Source organism: Choloepus didactylus, chromosome 3 (assembly GCF_015220235.1).
Source record: "Choloepus didactylus isolate mChoDid1 chromosome 3, mChoDid1.pri, whole genome shotgun sequence".
NCBI classification, from domain to species: Eukaryota; Metazoa; Chordata; class Mammalia; order Pilosa; family Megalonychidae; genus Choloepus; species Choloepus didactylus.
In genome coordinates this window covers 135,008,527-135,015,761 of record NC_051309.1, presented here as the reverse complement: position 1 = coordinate 135,015,761, position 7,235 = coordinate 135,008,527, and positions in this window count along the sequence as shown.

Sequence of the window (7,235 nt, the reverse complement as noted above, 5' to 3'; positions counted from 1 at the left end):
GCTAAAAAAAAAAATGTGGCTATCACTTGAAGCCAGTTTTTGATGTGGTTTTTCTGTTTGGTTACTCTTAAACTAGAAACTAACCAACTTCATGGGGAGAAAATTAAAATTAGGAAGGTTTCTGTGTTTTCTAAGTTAATTTGCAGATATCACATAATTACTCCAATGAAAACTCTAACTGGATTTTCCTACTGAAAATCAACACAGCAATTGATTCCTGAATGTATTTAGAAAAATAAACATGGACAAAGCCTCAAGAATGTTTGGGTAAAAAAGGGACTAAGGGAGGCTGGCCTCCTTTGTTACTGGCACAGGAATGGACATGTAGGTCAGAAGGACAAAACAGAAAACCGGAACACTTGACTATCTGTAAGAAGGTAATATATGACAAAATAAATTGTTCACACAAGGGAGTAAGGAAAGATTTTTAAAATGATGTGGGATAGATAGCAAATAAGGAAAAAAATCATTTTGATCCATACTTTATCCTACATCACAAAATAATCTTTAGAGGATTTTATACTTTAATTCAACAGACAATATAGAGGACCAACTCTATGCTGTATACAAAAGTGAAAAATCCAGTTCTTGCCCTTAAGGTGTTCAGTGTTGTAGAGGAGAAGGGTAAGTAAGAAAATTTAAAACTTACAAAACAGCAAAACAGTGATCCTTCCACTGAGGTTTAATAGGTAAGTAGAAATTAACCAAGCAATAGCATAGCAGCATTTACAAGGAGAGCTGATTCCAGAATTCCAAGCAGTCTGTGTGACTGGATCACAAAGTTAGTGTGTTGGGTGGGAGAAGAGGGTGGAGGGGCCGGTGATAAGAGGTACAGGAAAAGAGGGGAAGCAGCAGATGAGGCTAGGAAGAGAGTCACAAAGGGCTTTTTTGATCTAAGAAGTTTCTATCTCAATCATCTTTTCAAACCAATGAAGGATTTTACAATAAGGAAGTGGCATGATCAGATGTGTCATCTAGAGAACTCACTCCACAGCAATGTGGTAGATCATCTGCAGAGAAGGGCAAGCTGTTTGCCATGAGATTAGTTAGAAAGTGATGACAGTTATCCTGGCAGGAAAGGAGAAAAACTTGAGTTAAAGCAGGGGCAGTTGGAATGGAGATGACAAAGTCAGGAGTTATTTAGGAAGTAAAAGTGATAGGCTTGAGTAACCCACATCTCTAGCTTTTTGATCTGTGTTAGATGGGGGTACTAGTCATCAGAAAAGAAAATTCAAGCAGGAGGCACGTTTGAGTGAAAGATGATAAATGCAATTTGGGACATGATGAGTTTATAAAGTTTGTAGGACTTCCAATGGGAGAGGTCCATTTGTAAACTTTTGTGCATTTGAGAGTCATCAATAATACTGGTCATTTATACATTATTTATGCCTTATACTCATTTAAGTGTAATTATATAATGAGTACTACCAGCTGGGCACTGTTCTAGGCTCTGAGGATACAGCAAAAACAAAATAGATGAAAGCCCTCTTCCCACAGGGCTCATATTCTGGTGATGTGGGTAGAGAAACATACAATAATCACTTTTACATAGATTTGTTGATGGTAATATCTGTGAAGAAAAATAAATTAAGAGACAAGATAGTGACTGGGTATAGGGCCAGGACTAGGATGAAGCAAGTGAGGTGCCAAGGGTGCAAAATGGAAGGAGGCACTCATTCTCAGGTGCTGACCCTGCACTTGCATGGCAGTGAGTGCCTGCTTACATTTTGCACCCTGGGCACCCTGCTTAGCCCTGACTGGGTACCTGATATTTTAGATGGATAATGACGGAAGTCTTCTCTGAAAAGATGACATTTGAGTAGAGAACTGAATAAAATAAAGAAACAAGACATGTTGGATATCTGGGGAAAGAACATTCTAGGCAGAGAAAACTGTATGTATAAAGGCTCTGAGGTAAGAAGGTGCATAGTGTGTTCCAGAAGGATCCCCCAGAAAGCTCTCCAAGGTAGAATATTCGGAAGAGATGAGAACCGAAGGGAAAACCCCAAGCACAATTAAAGAATGAGCAAAGGGGCAGAGAGCCTGTAAAGAAGACTAAACAAGAGAGGACAGAGAGGTAGGAAAAAAAACAGAGGAAGAGCGTCAGTTACCAAAGACAAGAGAAGAATTTTCCAAAGAGACAACAGTCAATACTGTCAACCACTGCAGAGAACAGGTAAAATACAAAGAAATCCTTCAGAGGTGGCAACTGAGAAGTTGTTCTGACCTTGGGAGAACAGTTTCTGACATAGAAAACTTTCCTAAATTAATTCCACACCTGAATGGAAATTTCTGTGGGCACTACGACTTTTAAACAACCCTCTTTCTGGGATGGATGATAACCACAATCATTTCCATTTTGTGCAAACCCGATCAATGCAGAAACTGAAAATTACAGTCCAATTTGAACACCTTCAGTCCAGACATAATAGTTCGATAGGAACAGGTTTATAGCTAAAGACTTCGGATTCATTCCCAGCCGGCCAAACCTTAACCCTAAGTAGGGTCGGTTTGCTGAAGTGGCCTTTCCCTAGGTAAATGCACAGAGCCTCATTCTCTGATCTTTAATAAAGGCCCAGGTTGGTCCCAAATAACACATTAGTCTTAGGAGCATCCTGGGAATTCTTCACCCAGAATGTGGGTACTCCAGACCCGTTCCCCTGGGCTAGATGAAAAGGCATCATTTATTAACCATGAGTGAGCAGGAAGCTCCAAGTTCAATTAAAAACAAAACTCTTTGCTAGACTGAGTAGTTTCCTTTTTATACTGCATTCTTGTGCTTTAGGGAATTTGTGGTTTCACAGTTTCATCACCAAAATTCACTTACCAACCAAAATGAAATCATAAATATCAGTGAGTGTGTGGGGTTTCATGGTTTAATCAGAATCAGAAGGGGGACACCATCACTGAAATGAAGTCCAACAAAGGACTCATTACATAAAATCAAAAGAAAACCAAGGAACTCAATATGCTCAAGCCCACCTGTCCACAGAATATTAACAATAATGATAACATTGTATTCCATTTTTCACTATTCAGAGGAAAAAACTATAAAATGTTAAACTTTAAGCAAAGCTCTCATTTCTAAACAAATTGTTTATTAGGCAATGCTTAAGCAAGTAAAACAATACTCATTACCCTCCCCACCTCCACCTGTTTTATTAATTTCTGTTAACAGGAAAACTTTGAAACCAGTTTAGGCAGAATTTTTCCCACTGAGGGATGCTTCTGAAAAAACAAAAAAGTACAAATTATAAGCCACAACGCTGACTGACACCTGCTTCTGGCTTTTTTCCTGCTCTCAAATGGCTGGCTGAAATGGGAAAAAAGCTGGAATTCAAAGTTAAGGGTCAAGTCTTAGAGCATTGATAGAAGACTGTACTTGGATAAGAAACAGACGATACTTGCATTTGGTCACTTAAGAGAGTCATGGTAGCCAACGCGGTAATTAATTCACAGGTGCAGGTGTTGTGTGTGTATTGTGTATACTATTAAAGAGGACACATCAGGGCAACTTGAGGGTGAAGAGTCTGAGTCCACAACCAAGTAGCAGGGTAAGAGGCAGTGCCTTTTAAGAAAAATAAAAATAAATTGTGAACATTTTACATACTCAAATTTTACATTAGAATTAGAGACCAACAGATCTCTCTCTCTTTAGAATATCCAAGAATTAAAAACCTCAAGATTAAAATACTTCAGCAATCGATGTTCTCACAAACACTGGGGACAGACGGCTTGACAAGCGGATCCCTCTGTCTTGGGGCTTGCCCCTATGAAGCTTGTTACTGCATAGGAAAGGCTAAACCTGTTATAATTGTGCCTAAGAGTCTCCCCGAGTGCCTCTTTGTTGCTCAGATGTGGCCCTCTCTCTCTAACTAAGCCACCTTGGCAGGTGATCTCACTGCCCTCCTGCCTACGTGGGACCTGACTCCCAGGGGTGTAAGTCTCCCTGGCAACGCAGGATATGACTCCCAGGGATGAATCTGGACCCGGCATCGTGGGATGGAGAACATCTTCTTGACCAAAGGGGGGATGCAAAATGAAACAAAGTAAAGCTTCAGTGGCTGAGAGATTTCAAATGGAGTCCAGAGGTCACTCTGGTGGACATTCTTACACATTATATAGGTAGCACTTTTTAGGTTTTAATGTATTGGAATATCTAGAAGTAAATACCTGAAACTACCAAATTCCAACCCAGTAAGTAGCCTTGACTCTTGAAGACTATTGTATAACAATGCAGAGTACAAGGTTGTGACAGTTTGATTGTGAAAATCTTGTGGATCACACTCCCTTTATCCAGTGTATTGATGGATGAGTAGAAAAATGGGGACAAAAACTAAACGAAAAATTGGGTGGGTTGGGGGGGTGATTTGGGCATTCTTTTTATTTTTATTTTTTATTCTTATTCTGATTCTTTCTGGTATAAGGAAAATGTTCAAAAATAGATTGGGGTGATGAATGCACAACTATATGACGGTGCTGTGAACAGGTGATTGTAAACCATGGATGACTGTATGGTATGTGAATATATCTCAGTAAAACTGAATTTTTTAAAACAATACTTCAGCAATCTATTTTCTAGTAAGTCAGCTTTATGCTACCTTCATAATCACAAGACAATATCTGCTTCCTGTTTAGTCTGTAATGAAAAGTGGAAAATTACCTGATTCCTACAGGACAGTTTTCCATTCATATTTTTCCTTGATGTGTATTACCACAGCTAGAACAGTCCAGCAGAGCCACGGATGCATGTTTTAAGCAAATGCTGGGGCAAAAAAAAATAGGTCATGTGTGTGGACAGTTGGTTGACTTCATTTCAGATTGACTTGGAGTAGCTTCGATGGACCTAGAACAAGCCCCCAGCCCCGCTGAAAGTGGAGCCCTCGAGGTATTCAGCGTGATTCGAAAATCCGTCTTGTGAAATGTCACCATACTCAAGGGCTCTACGGGTACAGCCTTCCACTTTTCTAAGATCCTTCAAGAGTGTGTGTATGTGTGTACATTGCCAGTCTGATGTTGAACATATTCTAAATTACAGCTGTGGAAGCAGAAACACATGTGCGGCTCGAGCCGCAGAGACCATCCTTCAGGCTGTTGGAACCCGTCGGTCGTTTTTCACCGTGCTTCGTGGCATGAGAGGTCACTGCAAAGCAGCCGGGCCTCCCCGAGAACCTTGCTCCCCCTAGTTGCTGGGGAAGCATCCTGAGACCTCTGGACTTGATGTTTAATGTGAAAAACTAAAAAAAAATTAAAAAAATAAAAAGGAGAGGTCTCCGGAAAACACATCTTGCAAGAGTCCTGAACAAGCTTTCCTAGGCTGCTCTCTGCCTAAGTTCATAGAACACTGAAAGGGTACGTGGTCATGGCTCCAAACAAGGCAATTATTATTATTTTAATTCGGAGGCTCTTCTGCAGGACTGACAGACCCATTAACATCTTTTGGTCCCTCCTTGACAAAGCAACGAGGGGGAATAGCAAGTTTAAAGCGCGGGCTACCTTAAGTAAATGAAAAAGTGCGTTTCCATATTTTGAAACAAAGGAGTTCTGCACCATCTGTCCCTGTCTGGGTGCCCCCCTGCTCCACACTCGGAGGATTTGCGAGGGATTCAAGTGCACCTTATAGATTAAATAGTCACTCGGCTGCTTAAACCCGGTTGCCCAGACAATGGCCGCGCAGAGCACCCCTTCCTCCTTCCTTCCTGTCGAGTGTTCTGCCTGACTACACAAACTAAATGCGCGCGGCTCCCCCGTTGCAAGAAGTGGACTTGACCGGAGCTAAAACCAACAAAAGCAGATTCTGGTGGGAGCTGCGGAAGCGCCGGGCACTGAGTCAACAAGCGGATCTCATTGAAATGCAAATGGCGCGGCCGCGGCCCCGGCGCGGCACCTCCCGCCCCTTAACTTCTCAACCCCCGCGCGGCGCGGGCCGCTGAATGGGGCCATTGAGGAGCCGAGGCTGTTCCTAACCGTGTTGGTGGCCTCCGCCGAGCAACGACGCCCGCAATTGCTAACTAGGCACAGGGCCTGGCAGAGTAAGCGCTCCGTCACTGCGAGCTGGTTTTCGTCATCAGGTAAATTTCTGTAAGTCACCATCACATCATCACTCTCCCTTACAAAGCTATGAAGGTGTGCATAGCCTTGAAATCAGCTTTTCCTGATAACTAGCCAAGGAATAGAAATTTAGTCAGCTGGTGAGTTTAACAAATATCCCGAAGTTCCATAGTGTCGATTAGCGTTTGTTTCTTTAAGTATTTACTCACTTAAATCCCTGTTCTGTTTCTTTTATCTAGAAAGAACCAGACGTACATTTTTTCAGGTGCTGGATGATATGTTTAGCTTAGAAGGAAACTCTTTCTCATGCTCTGTAAATACTTAAGGAAAAACAAATCCCATTTGGCATTTGGTTACTGCCCGCCCCTCTCCCCACTGCCCTGTCTCTTGCTTTACTTTGACTAGATACTATTATCAACTTGATGTTTATTTTGAGCTTTCCGGAAGGTTTAAAGTTTAAGTATGCACTGCTAAAGCGCCTATGTAACTTAAAAGGGAGACGTTAAGGTAAGTTTTTCCTTTCCAGAAATAAAAGGCTAATTCAATTTTTAAAAAAGGTATCAGCTGCTAGTAATAATTTTACAATAAAGCTAGCCAGTATTTAAAAGTCACCTGAAAACCTAAGATGACTTTCCACAGGATATGTATTTGACTACTCCATGTCACTGCTTTTTCAGACTATTTGGAAGGGTTGATATAATTATAACAAATATAACACAGTAATTTTAAAAAAAAAAAACTCTAATTTGGTGAGTTTACCAGAGTATAATCCTGTTAGAATCCAATACACTTACATTATACTTAAAATACAATCCACTTAAATTACACAGATTATTTTGCTAAAAAGCAACTAACAGAATATAGCATCTTTTATTTTCAGGGGAATTTTTCTTTATTTGGTAAAGCAAAATAGAATTTTAACTTTAAAAAGTTAATAGTTGACAGTTTAACTTAGAATATTTTAAGATCGTAAAGGCAGGTTTCCCCCACCCGGCCCCCCCACCCCCCTCTCTCAATTGCTCACCACCCACCTGCCCAATATACATGAACACTTTCTGGCATATAATAAGGGATCAATCCTTGTTGGGTTGGGCTAAGTTGAGTAGATTTAAATTGAGTCTAATCTACAAGGCAAGAAATTTAGAAGGGCACTACCATTACCTTCTGTAGTGGACATCTGATAG